This window comes from Miscanthus floridulus, chromosome 4 (assembly GCF_019320115.1).
Source record: "Miscanthus floridulus cultivar M001 chromosome 4, ASM1932011v1, whole genome shotgun sequence".
NCBI classification, from domain to species: domain Eukaryota; kingdom Viridiplantae; phylum Streptophyta; class Magnoliopsida; order Poales; family Poaceae; genus Miscanthus; species Miscanthus floridulus.
The window spans coordinates 104557869-104582593 of NC_089583.1; the positions used below are offsets into that span (position 1 = coordinate 104557869).

At 47.3% G+C, this 24725-nt stretch overlaps 1 long non-coding RNA gene and 1 pseudogene across 1 annotated transcript; both read left to right on the top strand.

Moving 5' to 3' along the window:
• Positions 1-476: 476 nt before the first annotated feature.
• On the top strand, positions 477-6066 carry LOC136552430 (probable protein phosphatase 2C 39; annotated as a pseudogene).
• A 1012-nt stretch (positions 6067-7078) lies between these two features.
• Positions 7079-8522, top strand: LOC136552431 (uncharacterized). The gene is made up of 5 exons (XR_010782819.1): positions 7079-7165; positions 7250-7455; positions 7529-7824; positions 7910-8002; positions 8083-8522. It is a non-coding gene; the product is annotated as an uncharacterized lncRNA (long non-coding RNA).
• The last annotated feature ends 16203 nt before the right edge of the window (positions 8523-24725 follow it).

Genomic DNA, 24725 nt, shown 5'->3' on the forward strand with positions numbered 1-24725 from the left:
TTTATTATAAATAAAGTGATCCACATAGTCTAGGAAATGTTAAAACTACTATTTATACAATACAAACTATCGCTATTTGTAATTTGTACAGAAACTTTTTTCTTTCATCATGTTTCACCTTTATTTTTCTCTCCCTCATCTTTTTTAGCATGGATCACATTTTCTCTCCTAAGCATATATAGTTTCTGCACACCACTACGATAACTGTAGAGCACTACTTATCTGAAAAAAAAATAGTCTCTGGGGCTACTAGTAAAGTAGCAACGTTAGGGAAGCCCTAATTTTTGTAAGAAAACGTCAAACCGCATAGTCGCAACCGTGCACGCCCGTGAGCGTGTGGACAGCAGCAAGCGATCGCCTAGCCCGGCCCCAAGGCCCAAGCCACTCCATGACGTGTCGCGCGCCGCCGCCGCCGCCGCGTCCTGGCACGCGCACATGCACAACCTGGAACTCTCGCCGCCTAAGGCTAGAAGGCTATCACGAAGTCACCGGAAGAACACGCTGGTAAACTCCAGCGACACCTCGGTATAAATAAGCAGGAGACGGCGAGGTAAACCTCTGCAGCTGAGGGTACTAGTAAGTTCCCGGCGGTGACAACAAGTCGAGCGAGCTCGATCAAGCTGACCAACGACGACATGGCCTCACTGCAGCAACCCAACAAGGTGAGAGTTAATTATATCACCCATCGGTCGGTCTCGCGTTCTTCCGATCCTGTCTGTCTTCGCCGAATCGCCGCAACCGCAAGGCGTGATCCGGTACGTTTCGTGTAAATAACTTGTGTGGGTTCTCGTACTATTGTTCGTTCGGCCGGAGAGGGGGAAAGCGGCGGCGATGACCATGCCCATGCGGTTGCGGACGAGGCGGTGCGCGGGACGGGGAAAGGCAAGAGCGACGCGGCGCCGGGGCGCCGGAAGGTGAGGTACGGATTCCACCTGGTGGAGGGCCGGATGTCGCACGGCATGGAGGACCGCCACGTGGCCGAGTTCCGGCAGCTGGACGACGGCAACGAGGTCGGCCTCTTCGCGGTCTTCGACGGCCACTCCTGCGCCGACGTCGCCACCTACCTCCGCGAGCACCTCTTCGACAACATCCTCAACCAAGTAACACACTCATTTCTTTAGCAGTTCAGATGGATGCTTGCGTCGATTTTTTTTCTTTTCGTGACGCGTCGTGGCACGCGGCAGCCGGGCTTCGATTTCTGGACGGACCCGATGGAGGCGAACCGGCGCGCGTACCACCGCACGGACCGGAAGGTGCTGAAGAAGAAGGAGGCGGACGACGACGGCGAGGGGAAGGGCAGGCGGCGGGTCGACGGCGGTGACGGCGATCCTGATGAACGGCGAGGAGCTAGTGGTCGCCAACGTGGGCGACTCCCGCGCCGTGCTGTGCGACGCGGGCGGCACGGCCAGGCAGCTGTCCGTGGACCACGAGCCGCTCCGTGAGCGCCGCGCCATCGAGGCCCGCGGCGGCTTCGTCACCGAGATCCACGGTCGGTAACGCACACGCACGAAACAGGCCTCGATCGGTTGCATGCACGAAACGACACGATCCATTGTTGTTGTTGACGACGATATATACGTGCAGGAGACGTGCCTCGCGTGGACGCGCAGCTGGCCATGGCGCGCGCGTTCGGGGACCGGTCGCTCAAGGAGCACATCAGCTTGGACCCGGACGTGGCCATCGAGGACGTCGGCAACGGCGTGGAGCTGCTCGTGCTGGCCAGCGACGGCCTGTGGAAGGTGATGTCGAACCAGGAGGCGGTGGACGAGGCTCGGGGCGTCGAGGACGCCCGCGAGGCGGCGGTCAGGCTCGGCGACGAGGCGGTGCGGCGGGGCAGCAAGGACGACATCTCCTGCATCGTCGTGCGACTGCACTAGTGAACATCGGCTCGTACGAATGTATGCACAATGCACTGTCTTACAAACAACTAAAATCTTAACTGCGCTGTACAAATTTATAGGTACGAGTTAAATACTCGGCCGCATGCAATTTCGGCGAGGGGATGGATAGGTTGCATTTGAACAACTGTTTCTCCCTGGCCCAGCCCAGGAACAGTTTCAGCAACAGCAGAGGCCCAACTCTTACTGCGCCCTTGTACTACTCCGCAAGCGCCTCTTTCTTGGTCAAAGCGGAATATGACCCCGCAGGGCCGGATTTTTTTTAACATTTTTTTAAACTATTGTCAAATTTGAGACTGTTTAATTTTGTTTTTCAAATCTAACACTTTTGGCCGCGTCTATTGCAGTGGCGCGGCAGAGGCAGTGACGTGGCAGCGGCCCGGGGCCTTAGCGGCTGACGTGGTAGGCGCTGCAGTGCCGTAGATCTTGCCGCGCCACGCTGCACGGCGTGGCAAGGCCCAGTAGAGGCCTGTGACCCGGCCTCCTCCTCTCTCTCACTCCATTCATTTCCCTCTCTCTCAGCCCGTCGCCGCCAGCCACCGGTCGCTCCCGCCGTCGCCAGCCGCCCGTTGGCCCCTCCCTTGGCTCCTCCACCATCGACTGCGCCTCCCTACCTGCCTCTCTCCCCATTCCCCTGTCGATAGGCTGGGGGTCAGCCCCTTGGTCACCCGCGCCCCCTCCCTTGGTGGCCGGCCGTTCGGGCACCGCCGCCCCGGCCCTCTCTATCGTCGGGGCTAACCCCCAGAAACTCTCCCTGTTGTTGCTAAGGTATTCCCTCCTCCAAATCCCTCACTTTGGTGATTCATTTTTGAATCAATTGATTAGGGTTAGTGATTGGTATAGTTAGGTAGTTAGGTTTTAGGGTATGGTTAGGTAGTTAGCCTTTAGGTTTTTGTTAGTTAGGATTTTGGGTTTAGGGTTTGGTTCGTAATTTAGGGTTTAGGTTTTTGTTAGTTAGGATTTTGGTTTAGGGTTTAGCTTTTTGTTAGTTAGAACTTGGGTTTAGGGATTGGTTAGGTAGTTAGGGTTTATTTATTTTCAAGTAGTAATGGTAGTTAGTATAGATACTAGTTTTGAAGTGTTGGTACTTAGTAGTGCGTGATACGATGATTTGGACGACTTGATGAAGTTTCTTCAAATGGTTTTGTAGATGGATTGTTGTGTTCGTGTTTTTTACGGAGGAAGTGTTAGGAAAGATGGTATATTTGAGGATATGGAAGAAGAATTGGAATAGTTTGATGAACCTCCTAGTTTCAACGACCTTTGTGTCCGTTTCAATGCAAAGTTTGGCGGTGATTTCATACTAAAGGGGAGGTTTGATAGTGGGAAGACTATGGCACACTATGTCGTGATGCCCTTACGCGACCATGCTCATTGGTCCCGCTACAATAGGGTGATCTAAGGTTCCAATGTGTCCATGGCTGAGGTGGTGGTGGAGAATGGGTACATGATGCAGGGTCTCTAGGACGGGCCGTCCATTTACGGTGTTAGAGGCAATGAACAAGAATTGGGGGTCAAAGGGGAAGCAACTTAGGGTAACATGGATTTGGACGGTCAGTTGACGCAGGAGCAGCTTCATTAAACTCCAGTGGCAGTCGATGATTCTTGGTAGTTCTCAGTAGGCTGTATAAGCAATGACTTCGATGTGAACGAGTTCGAGCGGGAAGAGGAGGAGCAGGAGGAGGAGGACAGGATCAGTGATGTAGTTAGCAATGATTCAAATAATTCAGACGATGACCAAGGAGGCAGAGATGCTATGCCAACACCGGCTGATGCTATGCCAGTACCGGTTCATGCTATGCCATTACCAGTACCAACTGAGGTACTTCATGTTATGCCAGCTCAGGGAAGACTAGTCACATATTTGCCAGAGGATGATAGCCCCTATGATTCATGGGCTAGAATTAGTGAAGCACAGTAGTACGTTCCACCAGATCCTTACACGGCGATAGAGCTTATGCAACTGAGGTCGATGAACGTACCTTTTAGTGGCGTTTCAAACTATAGGGATGTCAGCATGACGGATATGGCAGTTTGTGACACTAGTCTGAAGATGTGTAGGAAATCATTGTATGACCATGAGAATGTAATCCTTATCAAGGGGATGGTATTCAATACAATGTTAGAGATGAAGATGTTCCTTCAGGACTATGCTGTCCATTATCATAGGCCGTACACCATCACTCATTCGGACAGGAGTTGAGGTACCACGTGATATACAAAAATGGTTATATGTGGAGGTTAAATACATGAAAGAGATAGAGTGATGGCAAGTGGAGCATAAGTAAAGTGGTCTAACCCCACACTTTCCTATCAAATAAGGGGAAGGAAAATCATCAGCAGCTCACTGCACGTTACCTTGCCCGTCGTATATTGGGGCTCAATGATGACAATAACGATATTTCGGTGTCTTCCTTACAACAATCCATATCTGGATTCGTTAAGTCTGATGTGAAGTACAGAAAGGTTTGGTGTGCTAAGCAAATTTCCCTGGCGATTTGTTGGGGTAGCTGGAAGGAAGCATACAATAGGGTTCCCCGAATATTGTGTGCAATGAGTTACTACAACTCTGGCTTAAAATGGTTTATAGACACCAGAGGGATGTTTTTGTAGAACCCATTGAGGCATATCCTGCATCAAGTGTTCTAGACGTTCACGCAGACAGAACATGCATTCAAGTATTATCGGCTAGTCGTACTTGTTGATGGCACTTTCCTGATCGGAAAGTACAGGGGCACCTTGATGATGGCTGTTGATGTTGATCTAGAGGACCAGATAGTACCTATGGCTTTTGCTTTGGTAAAGGGAGAGAACAATGAATCATGGTCATGGTTCATGTGGCATCTACGTGTGCAAGTGCTTGGCCCATCTCGCACTATATGTTTGATCTTGGACCATCACGCAGGGCTTCTTAATGCTGTAGATGAACATATCAATGGGTTCCCACCTCTAGTGCACAGATGGTGCATGCGATATTTTGTCGCTAATTTCTAGCAGCGTCAGAGGAAGAAGGAGGTTTGTGACAAGGTCAAGGTAAAGGCTCTATGCTGTGTACGTACAGAGTGCCAGTTCAAGGAGACAAAGAGAGAACTAGACAAGATGCTAAACGAAGTGGACAAGGCCTGGTTAGAGGGGCAGATGGAACAGAAGGCTAAGTGGGCATTAGCATATGACGAGGGCGGTTTCAGGTATGACATCATGACCACCAACTCATTAGAGTCTTTCAACCATGTATTCAAAGGAGTTCGATCATTGCATGTGTATGGAATTGTTGAGTTCTCATTTCACAAGTGCAACGAATATTTTGTCAAGAGGTGAGAACTTGCGCAGAGGAATCTAGCTGAGCTTGGGCAATTTGGAAAGGCCGAAATAGAACATTTGAAGGAGGCCGAGGAACTGGCCAAGCAGCATACCGTTGAGCCATATGGACCTCACTGGCATGTCTTTAGTGTACGGGGGAAGGGTGGCACAAGCTTGGGCGGCGAATGTTATGGTGGATGAAACTACCGAGTTGATCTTGACAAAGTAGAGTGCAGTTGCAACGTCCCTCAGATCATGCATGCCCCTTGCTTTCACATGATCACGGTCTATAGGGTCCGTGGATATGACTTTGAAGGTCTGCCATATATGTCACCCTTGTATCTTCATTCGAACACCGTTAGTATTTGGGAGAACAGCTTTGAGTCATACCTTGACCCGACACAGTGTCCCCTTATTATGGTTATGACTATGTGCTGTATCTAGAGCTAATGAAGGTAGGGAAGGGTAGGAGAAAGAAGAAGTGACTCAAGGGGGACATGGACGCTATGTGAGAATACGACAAATACATGTACGGAGGGAGAGACTTCAACGAGACCCATGGCAGGAATCTTTAGTCCATTTGCAAAGAACCTGGTCACAAGGCTAATAGGCATAGAAGACCAGGGCAATAGGTCCATACATGTTCTTTCATATTTTGTCCATGCTGCATAGCATGTAGTTTAAAATTTGTAATGCTATGTAATGTTAATTTTAATATTGTATTATTCATAATGTTTGTTCTAACCCTTTGTTTATCAATTTGAACCAGGATGGCTCAACATCTATTGTACCCCCTTCTTGAGGTGGCCTACGACGAGGAACACCGAGCTCACAAGTTGACCGACAGTGATGCTGAGGTGGACTTGATTCCTTTTAGGCCATGCACGCACAACATGGCACACCAGTGGGATGAGCATTACGTGCCGTACATATGGCGTGCTGACTTCCTCGAGCTTGTCTGGGTTGTGAACTTCGGTCTTCTAGCCCTTGACCTCGCACTTCTCACTACAGCTATAGACAGGTGTGAGTCCCTTTATTCTCTATAAACATTCTTAAAATGAATTTGAGGTAACTAATACTTGTTCTATTTTCATAATGCAACCTCACGGGTGGAGGCCTGAGACCCACACATTCCACCTACCTTGCGGCGAGATGACCATCACCATGCAGGACATGAAGGCTATCTTTGGCCTTTGATTGGGGGGACTTCTAATGATAGGTATAGTTGACAACGATCACTGGAGAGATGTGGTGGCTCAGTTTTATGTCTTTGTTCCACCGGACAACAAGGATGCTAGAAAAAATAAGGAATTGAACCATATTTAATAGTTACATTGTTTTTTCTAAAGCCATTGCATCTCATTGTGTTTTGTGAATTTTAGGAAAACTTTCGGTGTTTTGTTGTCATGGATCACAGAGCGCTTCGAGAACTTGCACCCACAAGCTAATGATGCTGAGATCGAGAGGTTCGCTAGAGTCTGGCTCTAGCACTTCCTTAGCACTTTCCTATTCCCCAACGCGTTGGGCAACACCATTAGCTGGATTTTTCTTGACATACTACGCCTACCGTGGGAGAACATAACGATGTACAGCTGGGGCAGCGTGGTCCAAGTATGGACATATCGATAGCTTTGCGTTGCCTGTCGTCGCACGTCGCCGAACGCGAACCTAGGTGGTTGCTCCTACCTACTTTAGGTTTGGTGTTGGGAAAGATAGCCCATTGGGAGGCCCCTTCTTCATGGTTTGTCGGTAAGTACTTTAGTTCACTACTTACTTCGAAGCTGTTACATTTGATGAAATTATGATTGGCTAATTCATTTTCACACTTCTCAATGCAATAATGGAACGACCAGGATACACTACCTACTGCTCTGTATATCTGGAAGGAAGCAGAGTTAGTTAGAGGGAATCCACGATGAAAGTACAAGGAGTACACGAACTTGCTCGACGTCCTAACATAGCACCAGGTTATGCTCTCTTTGGCTACATACGTGTGTGCTCTTGTTGGATCTACACTATATCACAAGCTAACTCAATTACGAAATGTTCAGATGACTTGGTGTCCTTGGGATGCTATGGAGCTCCAACACTATCTGAGTCCTATCACTAGGCAAGAGTCCGACGAGTATCGCTGCAATGTCCCTCTTATTTTCTTCCACATGGTCGAGATCCACTTGCCCATCAGGGTTTGCAGGCAGTTCGAAAGAATTATAGGCTACCCACCACCGCTTTACTCCACCAACCAAAAATTACACGGGTACATCATTGATTCATAACAAAGCTACAATTGTGAGGTGTGTGTGGTAGAACTAACTATCATTTTGTTGCAGGTATGACCACAGGAAGAGGTACAAGGACAATGATTGGCGCGTGAAGCACTATGACTACATTTAGTTGTGGGAGACCAGGGAGTGGCGACTGATCGATGTGGATCCACCACATGACCAACACACCTTCGACGAGTACCTTTGGTGGCTTTACAAGTCTATGAGGACACATATCAAGCCCCCTACACTAAGGATGCAATTGATGATGACTCAGAGGAAGATGTTATTGAAGATGTGTATGATGTTGCCACTAGGGAGGAGACACAACCAGAGAGAGAGCCCTGCTATAGAGATATGTGGTAAGATACTCAAATGCTACAATTTGTTATCCATTTGGCATTTAGTAAGTGTACTAAAACAATCCAACCTCATTTCTATACCCAGGCCACACAATTGTCAAGGTTGTCCAACGAAGCAGCGTTTTGACTTCACGAGTCTAGAGGGCAAGTGCCAGGCATTCTATAGGATTTTATGGAGGTACACATAAACTTGTGAGCATGTTCATTTAGTATCAATGGGCTTGGGAAATAATTTTTCTTTAACATCTATTGATGTAGAAAGTGAAGAAGAGCTGCAGGAAGCTAGCTCAAAAGTTGAGCTGCATGAATACTCCATGGGAGGAACCTGACTACCCGACGTGGTCTGGTGGCATGGCTTCAACCTGTTTGAGGACACCAGCCAGTTCTTTTGAGTTGATGATAGGTGCAACTTCTGCTGTGCACACACCACACCACTATAGCGCTGGGAAGGGCCCTGTAGATAAGGATGATGAGGATGATGCCACCAACAAGGACGATGATGAGGCCTCGGGCTTCCGTATACACCACCACCAGAGGGACCCTTATCAAGCGGATGAGATTAGCATGTCTCAGCTAGGTGGTGCCCCGCTTGGTACCCAAGGAGATGAACATGTACTCCTTTTACACTTTGAGATGTGGCGTGAACTAACAAAGCTTCAGTTTTTAAATACCTAGCCTATCTTATACTTATAGGGTACCAGTGAGGTGCAACAGTTCTGCCATCAACCCCGCCATTGCGACCGCACCGATGTTGGGTACACTCCTAATGTGTTGCCTACAAATCTGAAAAGATAGAGGCGTCCGAGGGACCCGTACACTCCTAGGACGTAGGGCCTAGGTAAGCATAGTCCACGTCTTTTTCCAAGTTTCTTGAATTGCAAAACTTGCTGTCTTGCCTCCTTACTTACCATTTTCACGTTAATGTAGATACACCTTTAATAAAGCCTTTAGATGCTCAAGATCTTGAAGGATCATGTCAACAAGACATCCATCCTTGGCGACTTTGCTTTATTTTGGAGTTCATGTACTACCCAAATGATGGAACATGTAGTATTGATGAACTTATGTCAAACGGATCTTATGCAGTATCGATGAACTTATGTAGTATCGATGAACTTATGTAGTATCGATGAACTTATGTCAGTATCAATGAACTTATGTAGTATCGATGAACTTATGTCAAATCGATGAACTTGGTCGACTACTTTGCTTCATGTCCAAATCCATTGAATTTATGTATTCATGAATGAACTTGGTCGACTACGTTGCCTCGTGTCCAAATATGTTTAAACTACATCGAGAAAGGGGCTGCTCGGCCACTCGCTGCTGGAAAATGCTTCCAAGGTTTGCCACGCCGTGGCTGATGGCATGGTGGCCTTGCCATGCCGCTAGGCGTGCCACGTCGACCTTGCTGTGCCATCCACCATGGCACGATAGTACCAAGGCCAGACAGAGGCACAACCGAAGACTAACAAGTATAGGAGCAACCTTTTTAACTCAGAACAGAATTTATAAAAACAAAGATTACATGACTTAGTCACTACGTTACACATTTTTCCTTTACTTTCAAAAACTCAAGATGTTGTACCACATATGAATGTTTTTTAGCACTTGGGTAAGTTTCTAATAGCATTTTTATGGCGAATGACAACACAAGGCAACGCAATGAAAGTTGCATGGGTACAGTGTACGTTGCATGGGTATAATACATCAATAGTTCAAATAAAACACTAGACAACACAATGAAAGTTCTAACACATAACATTGTTCATTACTAAAGCATAGAACTACCAAATCTAAAGCATCAAACTACCACATGACACAACCAGAAATCCTTAGTCAGAAACATACTGAGTAAGCAACTCGTCGTCCAATTACCAATCCTCTACCATAACCTTGTTGTTGTGGCTAGGCTCACCTACATTGCCCTGATCTACCTATCGCCTATAGTAAGTAGCCTCTGCTTCATCTACGGCCTGAGACAAGAATGCATCCTCCTTCGCCTCATTCATGTGGCTAGGCTCACCTGCATTGCCTAGATCTACCTATCGCCTATAGTAAGCGGCCTCTGCTTTATCTATGGCCTCTCTGGCCTAAGAGAAGAACGCATCCTCCTCCGCCTGTAAGCCCACCTCTGCTAGAGCAATGAGCTCGCTTAGTCTGCCAATGTCATCCTCATCCTCCTCTGCCTGTAAGCCCACCTTCGCTAGAGAGATGAGATCGCTCAACCTAGCAGTGTCGTTCTCATCCTTGTCCCCATTATCGGCCACCACAATCGAAGATAGAACGATATGACCAGCCCATGTTCTGTGCTCATGTAACTTCTTTTCCTAAAACCTTGCATGAGTGAAAGGTCCTTATTTGGTTTTGGTAATTGAGTGACAACCTAGGTGGACTAATTGTGTTTAATATGAGACACATGGGTAATTAGTCCATAGGTACATGTGTGTGAGCAACATATGCCATGGAGGTAAAAATGGTTCAGAGATGTTGCAAAGCTCACACATGTGATGAAGAAGCTCATTGCGTATGAGACATGACATTGAGTCATGTGACTAAGATGGAGAAGATCAAGACAAGACTTGGCTCGATGGACCAGTTGCAAGTGTGAAGGGCAAGTTGAGTGATGACTTGGCATCGATGGACCGAAGCAATAGAGAATAGCAAGTGAAGTCAAGATCGATGAACCAATATGGTCATGTGAAGATATCAAGTGGATCATATCATTTGTGATTGGTTGGTGCATGTGTTGCATCAACATTGAAGGAGATGGAATGGAATGCATAAGGCAAAGGTATACTTGTAGGGCATTTCAATTCACCAGTCAAAGGTTGTGTAGAGAAGTACATAACTAGTTTTAGGATAAATGGCCATACTACTAAGAGGAGCAAACTTGTTTGCATATTGGTCATCTAGTGCCACTTGAGCGATCTAACTTTGCATACATGTTAGGATCGAGTGGCATGGTGAATTGAGTGCTAATCCTTTGGAAAAAATGTTTGTGAAAAGCTAACACACGTGTACAAGGTGGTGATCACATGGTGGTATTAGCACATTTACAAAGGAGAAGAAGTTGGTGAAGAAAAGGAGATGAAACTAGGCTCGGAGTGGTGCCACAGGGCCACCACCACCCCCTATCCAGTGCATCGCCGCCCCTATGGCAGTGCCCGACTGGCCAAGGCTGAGGGCGGCATGTTGGGGGCTGTAACCGTCGTGCCTTGTCCGGTGGCACCGCCACCCCTAGGGTGGTGCCCACCTAGACTTGGCGGAGCACAGCTAGAGTCGGGGTGGTCACTAGACGTGATGGTGTACACCGCCATGAAATGGACGGTGCACCGCCAGGTGCTGTCCGGTGCCACCATCGTGTTTTTCTTAAGGCTGGCATTTTCAGTGTTGAGCTAAGGCGGTCACCTCCATGGGCACCGCCGCCCTATGTACGGTGCACCGCCCTATTAATCCAGAGAGGGAGGAAAATAGGCACGAGCACCGTTGGGGGCACCGCCACCCCTGCGTGATGCACCGCCCCTGCCTGTCCAGTGCTAGGTCTACAATGGCTAGTTGCAATAGTCGTTGGAATTCAACCATTGGGGACACTGCCACCCCATGTCCGGTAACTGCACCGCCATGTCCGGTGCCCTCGTAGAAAGTGCAGCTTTGCTCCAACGGCTCTATTTGGCTTAGGGGCTATAAATAGAGGTGGAGCTCGGGCATTTGGCTAGTTGAGCTTCCTTGGGACTGAGTGTCCATGCTTGGGGAGTGCTTAGGAGCCCTCTAACTCACTTGTGCTTGCAAGAGTGCGATCCAATTGCGAGTGAGTGTGATTATAGTATGTTGCATCGTGATGTTGCATCTAGTGGCACTAGGTGATCGAGTTGTAAGCCAGCGGTGCTTGTTACTCTTGGAGGTTGCCACTTCCTAGACAACTTGGTGGCTTGTGACTCTGTTGAAGCACGCAAAAAGATTGTGCGGTGCTCCAGAGTAGGATTTGTGAGGGAGATTGTGCTCACCCCACGGGGATCCCGAAGAGCAACTCTAGTCGAGTGTGTCATTGAGCTACCCTCACTTGGTTTGTGAGGTTCTTGTCGTGTCCAATGTGTGGACAAGGTTCGTGCAATACCTCTTAGCCATCAAACCACCAATTGAGCGGTCGACACAATGAGGACATAGCTTGGTGGCAACTAAGTGAGCCTCAGGAGAAAATCATCATGTCAACCTTGTCTTCCTATTGGTTTGCATCCTCGTTACATAAGCTTGTATTTACTTTCACATACATTGTGCTTGTGTAGTTGCTCTTGTAATTAGTTGACTTATGTAGCTTGCTAGTTACCTTCTTGCTTATGTAGCTAGAAGTAGTTCCTTTTGCGTGACTAATTTGGTTTGTGTAACCTTGTTAGTCACATTACTTAGTTTGTGTAGCTAAGTAATTTGCGCTCTCTAATTTGGTATTGGTTGTCTTATTTTTGAGCATTGCTAGTGAGCTTAGGTGCTTTGTGATTTTGCTTACTAGTTGTTAGGAGCTCCCCGGTGTGCAAAGTACTAGTGGCATAGGTTAATGTAACCTTGCTCCTAGAATTGGTTAGGTGAGCTCTTGCTAGGATGACACCTTATTTGCCTAATTGGGATCTTTATAAGGTGCTTGTGAATTTAGATAGAGGGGTGTAGTCTTGGCTAGACCGATAGTTTTTAATTCCGCATTTATTTTAGTTAGCCGACGTGTTTAATTTTAGAAAAGACTATTCACCCCCCGCTCTAGTCTGCCATCTCGATCCTACACGTGGTATCGAAGTTTGGTCTCTCATTTGTGGTCTTCACCAATCCGAGAGGATGGGGAACTACGGGCTAGATGTTGAGTGTCCACACATATTTGATGGCACACACTTTACATGTTGGAGAAACTAGATGATTTGTAATTTTAAGTTTATTTCTCCTCAAATGTGGTGGATCATAGATGTGGGCTTTTCTCATGTGATTGATAGAAAGGATGCAACTCAAGCGCAAAAGAAATGCCTACATCTCGATTGCCAAGCTACTAACATTTTCTATCAATATATGAAAGATAACATATTTGGTGAGATCATGGATATGAAGTTCGCTCATGAGATTTGGATTTATCTCAATAAGAAATATGGGGTGGTCTCCAATGATGATGATGATCACAAGGAGGTGGCACATGAGGATGTTGAGCGTTGCCACAATTCGGTGATTGTGGAAGATTACTCCACCTCATGGTTAGGTGATGATGATGATCATGCCACAATATCACTTGATAAGGTTGATGATGATGCCACAAGTGATGCAACCGATGATGATACTCCATGCACACTTGATGGTGATGATGATGGTTCATGCTCTAGATATGAGAGTGATGCTTCTACAAGCTCTCTCACATCACCACATTGCTTCATGTCACATGGTGACGCAAATGTATCTATTGGTGGTGTGATTGTTGATTGTGATGATCCAAATTTTGAGCTTGTATGTGTAACACACTCGGTGTTACACCATAAATTATCTACTAAAACATGTCATGAGCATCATGTTTATATGTTAATGCATGTAATAAAGTGTGTAGATCAATTTCTATAACTCAAAACGATCAACAAAAATGTGAAACAGAAGTTGGTTCAATAGTCATGTTATATCACTTAAGGTTGAAAACCAATTTTTATGAAGCAAAAATACTATAGAACATATATGTGTCACCTTAATAAAGTTGGAAGTACAAAGTTTGTAGATAACAATGAAATACTTGCTGTAGAAAAATAATATTACTAGCTGGTATTTATAATAGTCTAGAAATGGCACTTGAAAACAAATCCAGCTCAAAAACTAAGAAATTTTCAAGTCTGCCAACAGCTAGACATTGCTATGTTTAGCAATTTATTATGAGAGATTGGGTTAAGGAGTGGTGTAGTGTTATAGCTTGGTTTGGTAGTCTCATGTGTCATCTTGAGCATGGTAAAGATGGTTTAGGTCCTAAAGCAACCGTTGGGTCGTGTTGAGCGCTTTAAAATTCGTGCGCGTACTTGTCTCGGGCCGGTTGGCCGTGTGGGCGTGATCACCATGCTTGGGTGCTTGACATCACGCTTTGGTAATGCATGCGTGTGCTACCACACATGGCCGCCTTTGGCCTGGCCATGGCTCGGCTGCCGCTGGCCCACCGCACGAAGCCGCTGCTACTGTCGTCTACCCCGTCTTGCGCCGCTGTCGCATAATCACTGTCGACCCCTCTTGTGTTGTGATGCTGCCACTACTGATGCCACTATGATGATGTGTTGCGCTGTCGCTCGCCTTGTCCTAGCACGCACGTGGGTTGTCTCGGTTGTCCCACGTAGTTGCCTCGCCTTAATGATGCTACGGCCGCACATGCCGTGCCCCCACCTGCCTCCATGCGCATGTGGTTGGCCACATTATTATGTAGCAGGTGCACAGACGTCGCCTTAGGTCTAGCCGGCCATGTCCCACTAGGGCGTGGACGAGCCGAGCCCACCTACGACGCCGTCTCTCTTTTTTCCTCTTTCCCCCTATATTTTCCATCGCCGGCGTCACGGTGAGCTAGAGAATGAGCACCTCTCATCAATTCCTCATGCTTGTGTCTCTGCCTTTACATCCCCTCTCTAGCCAACCCCACCCTACCTTGATTACGGCTAGGCCGAGCTCTAATTTTTGGAGCATCGCCCGCCACCGTGCCGTTATGTACCGTCACTGTCCGCGTCATGGCCAGCCTCCACCACTTCACCTCGCGCAAATTCCTCTGCACCACTAGCTCACCTTGGCTCCCTCTCCACCATGCACATGCTAGTGGGAGTGCTACCGCCTCCCTGCTACCGCTGACGCGGTCGTGTCCGCCATGTCTCATCGCCGTGCTCGTCGCGCGCATGTAGCCAGCCCTGCTTAGGTAGTCACCGCCCGAACCACCACTTCAATTGGGTTCGTGGTGTGCCCCTAGTGCTTATCCCCTATCTCTGTCATCCTGTTAGCGTTGTGGCTCACCGAAATGCAGTTGCCGCCATTGCAGGTCGTCCACCGCTGGGGAGAGCCCGCTCTACTTCATCCTCATTCGTGCAACCACCGCCCATCATCGCGCGTTGGCCCATGGGTGAGCATAGGTCCCCTAGGTAGGTCTACAAGGGTCTAGGGTGGCCAGCGATGTCACCAGTGTCGACGCTCGCCGCGCTGCCATGCACGGAGTCACCGAGGGTACGCGCGGGTGAATTAGGGAAAGTCTAGGGGGTTAAGTGAGGAGTTATGAGAGAGGGAGAAATAGTGTTAGTACTTAGTTATAATTCGGGAGAAGAATGAGGACTATTTTGCAAAAACATCAGCGCGCAGGGGAGGCCAGGGACCTTGCCATTTTAAAGAGGAGAAAGATCTGAGGGTTCAGTTGCAAAGTCGCTGGCTGTAGAAATAGTACGTGTAGTGTTTGCGTATTGTTTGATAACGTGAGGGCGTTTTTGCAAGAGTGCCGACACGCGCAGGCTTCCTCACCGTGGGCCACCTCGCATGCATGGGCCGCACGAGAGAATACATTTTTCTTTTTCATAAGGAATTAGAAATAGTTTTCTAATATAATTTTTGAGCTGATCTTTGGTAAATCATATAAAATCATATAGGTATCTAAAAATTGTGAAACCAATTTTGTTAAGTTCCTAAAATTGTGCTCTATCTGTTAGTGTATTTTGTTCATATATATATATATATATTTGATGATACCAGGAGCTATTAAATCAATTAAGAGTGCTTAATATTATTAGGTTAAATATTGTAAAAAAATTTGTGGCAAAATGGTGATAGCTTTAGCTTTAAAAATTTTACAGTAGCTTCATGGTATTATTATGTGCTCACTGTAATTTTTGTAGCTTTAGAATAGACTTAACATAAGGGTAGTTAAATGCTCTTTGTTTCAAAAATACATTAAATCATTAGTAGAAATAAAGATATATCCTTCATTTGTAAAGCTAGGTGTTTGTTAGTTGAACCCAACATTTTACTTGATGAAGATTATAGTTAGCTTAATATCTTAGTCATTAGAGCTAGCTTAGTAGTTTACCATGTGTATTCTTATTTTAGGAGCTGCTGTGCTAAAATACTAAGTGTTGCATCATCATCGCATGCATGTAGAGAACGAGTTGGCGGAGATTGTGACCATCCGAGAACACGAGTTCGAGGAGGTGATCGAGGAGTACGAGGAGGAGATCCTCATGTAGGAGGAGGTCTCAGAGCCACCACTAACTGACTGAGTTGACACCACGTCTGCTCAAGGCAAGCCCTAGTGCATAACCCTTATTTTGAATAATCACTAAATATATATATATATATATATATATATATATGTGTGTGTGTGTGTGTGTGTGACGTGCATTTATGTTATAGGATTTATATTGAAAGTACATGCGTAGATAAACCTACCTATGAGTCCTACTAGAATAGGTCCAGTAGCTGCTATGCTTAGGCTATCGATAGCATGAGTAACCTGCCTGTCGGTGTTTCGGACCGGGGGGTCCTCAACCAACCAGTAAATATGAACTGCGTGCCCCTAATCCCGGATGGTGATGCAAAGAGACACAAGGTTTATATTGGTTCAGGCAATCGATGCCCTACGTCCAGTCTGAGAGATCGATCTTGTATTCCTTGCACCGAAGTGCTTGCAGTAGGGGGTTACAAGCTAGGAAGAGAGGGAGCTAGTCCCAGGTCTCGGCAAGGTGTTGCATGGGCCGTTTGAGACGTTGCTCTCAGGCGGCTGAGATGTGTGCGTGTGTGTGTGTTACAAGGTGTTCTCCTTTTCTTCCTCCCCCTAAGTGGCCCAAGTCCTCTAATTTTATAGTTGAAGGGAGGATAAGGACAGTACATGTGTTAACTATACGGCATCGTGCCAATAGGGGCGGCATGTCCGAGCCCTATGGCCTGTTCCTATGGTGGCGTGGTCGTCGAAGCGGTCCATCCTTGGAGCACTAGGGCAGCATGCGCGTCCCTTCCGATCCTATGCGTCGTGAGAGCCCTGGGACTGCCTCAGAGTGGGTGCGGCGATGGACGTGCAAGCCGCTGTGGACGGACTATGCGCGAGGCCAAGGCTTGGTCGGTGCCGAGGCTACACCGCAGTGGGGGGTCTCGACGGGCACAAACCCCGAGATAGCCGAGACCTTGGTGCACAGTGTCGAGGCCTCGAGTGGGTGCCTGATCTAGTGCACCGGTTTGGAGGCGGTGATAACCCGGGCCAAGTTGTCCATGTCGCGTTGTTTTCGAGGCGGGGATCGCAGGGCACAGTGCAGCGTGGGCGCTGATCATGGGCACAACGTTAGACCATAGTAGCCGATAATCCCCACCGTGCCCTGTCCCAGCCGGTATGGCGTTGATGCGAACTCAGGTCCCGTCGGCCATTCTGTGGCGTCGAGCCATCATCCGGCTGAGATTGCGGGAGTGGTTGAAGTATTAATGAGACATAATGTGCTATCGGAAAGACCGGCTAAGGCAGGGGCGACGGACTATGGATAAGCTGGTCTCGTGTGATACAAAGAATGAGGCCTCACGCGAGACAGAGAGCGGAGCCTCGCGTGAGACGGAGATCGGACTCCTTGCCGAGGCCTTCCGTGAGAGTCCTCGCATGATACGGAGAAGGCACCCCCTACCGAGGCCTTCCGTGGAGAGCCTCGCGCAAGGCGGAGATCGTGTTCCCTGCTGAGGCCTTCTGTGGAGAGCCTCGCGTGAGGCAGAGATTACGTCAGGACGCCGAGACCTCCTGCATGAGGCTCGAGGCGAGGCGGAGGGCCTGGTGGGCTCGGATGTGGTGGGTGAGGGGCCCACGGCTTACCTTCTAGCTTTGTTTTTGATGAGACTTAAGTGACCCCTTTGATTGTTCGCTCGGGGTACCCCATTCTTAGGTACCTGATAGTAGCCCCCGAGCCTTCGGGGGAGTGCGTGCACTCTCCCTGAGGGTTTGCCGAGGCTTGGTTTATACTCGCCCCCGTAGGAGTTGGGTTCTGTTTCTTGAGGTTCCGGTGGGTGCGCGTGAGTGCACCCGCCGGGTGTAGCCCCCGAGGCCCTAGAGGAGTAGAGTTACTCCTCCAGGGGCTTTTTTCATTTTCACGTTTGAGCGAGTAGTTTTTATCGCATTTGCTGAGCCCATAAGCGCAAGTTCGGGTTGCGGGGGTCTCAGTGAGGCTACAGGAAAAGCCCTCTAGCCTTCACATGGAGCGAGAGGTCTGTTAGGGGTCCCCCTAACTTTGGGTATGACCCTCATGCTTCCTTTTCGCTTGGAAGGAGGGGTGGAATGTGCCAGGCTACCCTCGATGGGCACGAGCGTGGACACTTCCGGTGAGCTATTATCGGGTGAGTCTGAGTGGAGGCCTGTACCCCGTTCGCTAGGGGACGGCTAGTGGTCCAGAGACGCACTCCAAGAGTACCAAAGGGTTTCTCTAGTGGGTGCCGAGGCCGTTCGCTGGGCCTCGGTGGCTCGGTGCCTCCCTATGGTGGGATCCCATTCAGAGACTTCCCTGCCGGTCTCGGACATGACTTAGGATGCCCCGAGCGACTGTTCGCTCGGGCCTCGGCCATTCATAGGCTCACCCCGAAGTTGTCCCTAACTCTATTGCCCTGAGGCGGCTGTCGAAACCTCTTGGAGGCCCAGCCTTCGAACCCCTGGACCGTAACGGGCTCGGTGCCCTTTATCGTGTTTTGTAATGAAACTTCTAGCATGGGCTTGGACCATTTGTCTTGGTCTTGGGTGCAAGAGGAGCCCCTGAGCCTCCGCCTAGAGCAAGAGGGTGGTCGGGGGTCCCCTGACTTTTTCATCTGACCCTCACATATCCTTTTTGTTCGGATGGAGGGGTTGTTTGCCGAGCCCATTCTGGTCTTGGCAAGGTTGCAGGAAGAGCCCCTAGCCTCTACATGGAGCGAGAGGGCCGTTGGGAGTTCCCCTGGCTTTTTATACGCCCCTCGCGCGTGAGGGTTTGTTTGCCGAGGCCCCTTTTGGGCATGAGCCTGGGTCATAGGGTCTCAGCGGATTTGCAGGAAGAGCCCCCTAGCCTCTACACAGGGTGAGAGGACCATTAGGAGCTCCCCTATCTTTTTGTACGACCCTCACACTTCCTTTTCGCTCGGAAGGAGGGTTTGTTTTGCCGAGCCCCTTTGAGTGTGAGCCGGGGTCACTAGGTCTCGGCAAGGTTATAGGAAGAGCCCCAGAGCATTATAAGTCTCCCAGTAATTTACAAATGTTTACTTACGTAATTATGATTGATGCATTAGGTTATAAGAGTTGAATGGAACCACTTGATGCATGTACATTCCTTGTCTAGATATTACACCTTTAACTGGTATAGGTCCAGGATCGAATATATGCTTAGCCATGCTTAGACCGGTAGAAGTCGGGTGATGTCCTGTCACCTGCGTGATATAGATGGATACCGGAGCACGGTTGGCTATATTTGCCATCGTGGAACAGAACCATGAGGTAAAAGTAAATCAAGACCGGACGGGAGGTCGATAGAGAAGCAACAAGGCATGGAGATCTTGGGTGTGGATCTATCCCCGTCTGTGTCGATCAAGGACCGTACCATTGTTGGAACTTCTAACAAGATTGAACGCGTGCCTCTCACTTAGCTGGCCGGATAACTCATTCCGACCGCGAAGCTGAGTAATTCAACTCAGGCCGGGAACCGTTCTATTGTGCGCTCCTTCCGAGGAACGATCAGACTGAGCCCAAGGGCAGGCTTGGCCTGAGCATCCTGGCATCTGGTGTTCTAGATTGTGCGGCGCGGTACGGACCCACGAAATGTGTACCTGAGTTGTACCAAAGGTGACCTAAGGCTATCGTGGCTGGTAGACCTGGGTTTGTGTTAGGAATAAATTCCTAGCTGGTTGAAATCGATTCGAATCGCCGTCTCTCCTGCATAGTGAGAAACTTGACTAGCTCCAACATCGTAGTAACTGTGTTATGGAACATGAGGGTTCAGATGAATATGGAATTACAATACCTGCTATGGTTACTATTGTATGCTTTTAAATGATATACCACATGTTTGGCACAGGATAGTTGCTAATCTAGCAATGGATAGTTATAATTAACTTGATAAAGGAATCGTAATTGTACAATGGGTCAATTGCCTTTTACGCAAAATGTTATCCCGTTACGTCCACTTATATAGCCTTGCATAATCCTTGGAGTCATTTTATTTCTGGTTCATGACGGGTAAGTCTAGCTGAGTACCTTCTCATACTCAGGGTTTATTTTCCCATTGTTGTAGATGGCACTGTGTATCATGGTTATTGCAAGAGTTGCTTCTATCCCGCTGTGGATGAGGAGTAAGCCTTGGGCAGGCTTCTTTAATAATTCCTATCTTTGCTTTTGTGGACCGTGATCTTACTTGGCACTGTATCAAACTATGTTGGAAACTTTATCTTCGAACTTATTTGCTTCCGCTTTATTTATCAAACTTGGTTTGTAATAACTTTTATTCATACTCTAATGACAAAATATATCTGTGAACTTTATGTAATATGTGGCATGTATGTTGAATCCCGTACGATCTTGGTTGTTGTAAATCATTTATCGAGACCTGTTGTGGTACTCGATGGACTACCGGGTTTATATGGGTTCAAGTATGACAGTATGACCGCTTGCGGGCTGCCATTATACTTGTACTCTTATAAATTGGTCGGTTCTGCGATAGCTGGCATCAGAGCAAGATTCAACATTAATTGTCACAAGTGTATTTAAAACAAAAGTTTTTGTTTTCCAAAAACCCTTCTCTAGCAACTAATAGTTATTTAATAGGTATTTGAAATCTAAAGTATGCCAATGATCACTTTCCTTATGCCCAAATTAAGGACTATTAGGTGGCTATTTAAGTACTAACATGGGGGTTTTTACTTCGTCGTCCATACGGCGTGCTATTGTATGGATGCCATTCACTTGAGTGGTAATGTATGGATCAAATGCCTCTACGCCAAGGTAAGATGATAAGTGACATGACCGCAAGATGTAAGCATGCGGTCGGGGAGAGTTAGCTTTGGTACGGCTATGTATGCATGCTTACATGTGTATATGGTACGTATTTAATTGTGGGTTTAAATTATTGTCGGGTAGATTGATACGGAAGTATATGTATGGGTATACATATATGGAAGTATTTACAATCACATTCTGCATATTTCATTATGGGTTTAGGGCTAAAATGAAATTTGATGTAGGTACACTAACAACAAAACGTGTAGCTCGACTAGTTATGCTATTTATGAGAGAACGTATGTATGCCACCATGTCTACCGTTAGAAACAAATTTTTCCTAAGTTTGTGAGGACGTATGGAACGAGCATGCATCATGATAATTACCATTCACATAACTACATTGTTCCTCCCCTTATAAAATTCTTACTCGGTTATGTAACTCTTATCCATTATGGCATTGTCTCACCAAAGGGTACATGTTAATGGTGCAGATGGCATGCACAAAGCAGACTGCTTGCAAGTCCACCGGAGGCAGAGCTCCTAGCCGTCAGCTTGCTCCACGTACCCATCAATGTCATACGTTTCTTGGAGAGTTTGGGATGCCTACACTCTTGTGGAGAGTGCTCAGCTATGTAGGCTATCCTGATGGAATGGAACCCCACTACTTCTGGGCGAATGAGCAGTTGGGAGAAGGTCTCTTAGTTACTATGGAGGCCGTTGTTTGTCCCCTAGGTGACGATTCTGAGTGGACAGGTTGGTGTTATAAGTCAACTGGCAGGACTACTGAAGAAGCAGCTGGCAGAGCAGCCTTTGGGATCCTGAGGGATATCATGGATTGTTTTCCTCAGGAGCTGGCAGCCGCTTTGGCTGGAGTCTTTCCAAGGGGTAACCCCTCCACTGACTCATGGCAGCAGGCGAGAGGAAGATCTTTGGAGATTGGTGCAGCAGAAGGGCAGAACAGTGATAACCCTTCCATGAGCGCCATGTTCGCAGTGATGAGAGTGTTAGGTGGAGTAGAAGGTAGTCTCAGATGTGTGTCTGGTGCTCTTGGTCATGCCTGCGAGGACCAACGTCAGCTTCAGAGGGAGCACGATGCTGAGATTGAGAGGCTCACTGAAGAGATGACTCGGTTAACTCACCAGCGGAATGCAGCCTGGTCCAGGGAAGATGTTCTGAGAGCTCGACAGTTCGAGCTGGGGCAGCAGCTGGCCCATGCGGAAGAATACAACGATAATCTACATGAAGAGGTTCATCTGCTGAACAATCAGCTCCACCCTTATGTCCCACCTGGAGCCATAGAAATGGATCTAGAAGGGTACGAGGAAGAAGAAGTAGAGCCTAAAGAAGAAGTGGAGCCTGAGGAAGGAGATGATCCTACGTCTGACCTCGATAGTGATCATGATGAGGATTAGATCGCTTAGCACTTAGTGGAAGGTCTAATGTATCGCCTTTATTCATGTAATGGACCTGTAGTTTGAGTTTGGCATTAGTAACCCGACTATCATGTAATGTTGATTAAATTGCACGTTTGGTTGAACATCAATGCAATTCCAGTCCTTTGTCGATAATCACGATTTAAATTTGCATGCGTTATGAGCGCGATAAGTGGTCAAATTGGTGATGTCATATTGCGAGAATGAATTGTTATGCCTCTGTTTTTATTATGATTTTGAGAATTTTCTCCAGTAATTTTAGTTTGGCATGAGTACCTAATTCATCTGCAATCTCTTGGCATCAACCAATAATCGCTTATTGTTGCAACTTCGTAGATGACGCGCACCCGTGCTGGAGCTGGTGGCAGCCAGGATGGCAACCATGATGACTTGCCACCCCCACCACCACCGTCTGCTTAGGAGTTCTTTACCCAGTTCCTAGGGAGCCAGAGGACAATGGAGGAAGCTTTGCGCCTTATCGCGCAAAACACTGCTCGTGGCCACCCACATCAACCAGGGGCCAAGCCAAATCAGCACAGTACATTCAAGGAGTTTCTGGATACGAAGCCTCCAATCTTCAAGGTGGCTAAGGAACCACTGTAGGCCGATGAGTGGCTGAATACCATTGAGCATAAATTTCGTCTGCTAAGGGTCATAGAGCACCTGAAAGCTAAATATGCTTCTCATCAATTGCAAGGACCAGCAGGGATCTGGTGGACACATTTCCTGTCGTCTTTACCTGCTAACGCACGAGTGACCTAGGAACAGTTCAAGCTAGCTTTTAGGGGACACCATATTCCCTCAGGCCTGATACGCATGAAAGCCACCGAATTTATGAGGCTCACTCAAGGAACGAAGTCACTCATAGAATATATGCACACATTCAACAACTTGTCAAGATATGCTCCAAGTTTTGTGGATACCGGGGAGAAAAAGATAGAGAGTTTCAAGTGAGGGTTGGGTACCAAACTGATGAAGACTATGGCAAATTCTCGATGTGCCATGTACAATGAGTTCATTAGTGATGCCTTGACCCAAGAAAACCACAACAACATGCATGTAGTTGCCAAGGGTCGCAAGAGGGCATATGAGGCTAGTGCATCTGGATGTTTTCAATCAAAAGCGCCTATCACAGCTAGGCCACCATTTCGTCCACCTGCACCCAAGTTTAGGCCTCCACCACCTAAAGCTCAAAATAACAGGCCACAGAAACCATTCCGTAAGGCGTTTACTATTGCCTTACCAAAAGGAAATGGCAATTAGGACAGCTCCACTGGATTTAGAAGTAATCAACCATGTTTCAACTGCAACCAACTAGGTCATTGGTCCAAGGAGTGCCCCCACCCCAAGAGCAACGGCAACCCAAATTAGAACAATCAGAGGCAGGTGAATGCTAGGGCACGTCAGGGACAAGTGCATTATACCGCTATAGAGGAAGTGCCCACCGGAGAAGTTGTCACGGCTGGTATGTTTCTCGTCAACAAGCATCCCACTGTTGTTTTATTTAATTCGGGAGCTTCTTATTCATTTATGAGTCAAGCATTTGCATCTAGACATGATCAAGAAATAATTGAAGTAAGCAAAGGGGGTTTTAACATAAGTTCAGCAGGGGGAACTATTACTACCAAAAAGATAGTCAAAAATGTACTCATCTGTATACAAGGGAGGGAGTACACCATAGATTTGATAATATTGCCAGGGTTATCGATAAGTGTAATCTTAGGCATGAATTGGATGAAGGATCATGGTGTTCTTATTAACACTAGCACCCGTACTATTATGTTGAGAGAACCCACAGGAGAGAATGCTTTTCTAGTACCACTCTCCCACGATTTCAAACCCCAACATTTAGCTTGTGCTATCCAAACCACCACAATATGTGATATCCCCGTGATTTGTGAGTTTCTGGATGTATTTCCAAAAGAATTACTTGGTCTACCACCAGATAGGGACGTGGAATTTAAGATCGAATTAGTGCTAGGTATGGCACCCATATCTAGAAGGCCCTATAGAATGCCACCCAATGAGTTAGCAGAACTTAAGGTTCAATTGCAAGATCTATTGGACAAGGGTCTTATCCAACCTAGCTCATCTCCGTGGGGATGTCCAGCCTTGTTTGTGAAAAAGAAGGACAAGTCACTGAGGATGTGTGTAGATTACAGACCACTCAATGCTGTGACCATCAAGAACAAATATCCATTGCCCTGCATCGACATCTTGTTCGATCAGCTAGCGAAGGCAAAAGTATTCTCCAAAATTGATTTGAGATTCGGTTACCATTAGATAAAGATCAGACAAGAGGATATACCTAAAACTGCTTTCTCTACTAGGTACGGCTTATACGAGTATTTGGTTATGTCTTTCGGACTAACAAATGCTCTAGCCTACTTCAAGTACCTGATGAACTCGGTATTCATGCCCGAACTTGACAAGTTCGTGGTTGTGTTTATCGATGATATATTGATTTATTCAAAAAATGAGTCAGATCATAAAGAGCATCTGAGGATTGTCCTATCCAGACTGAG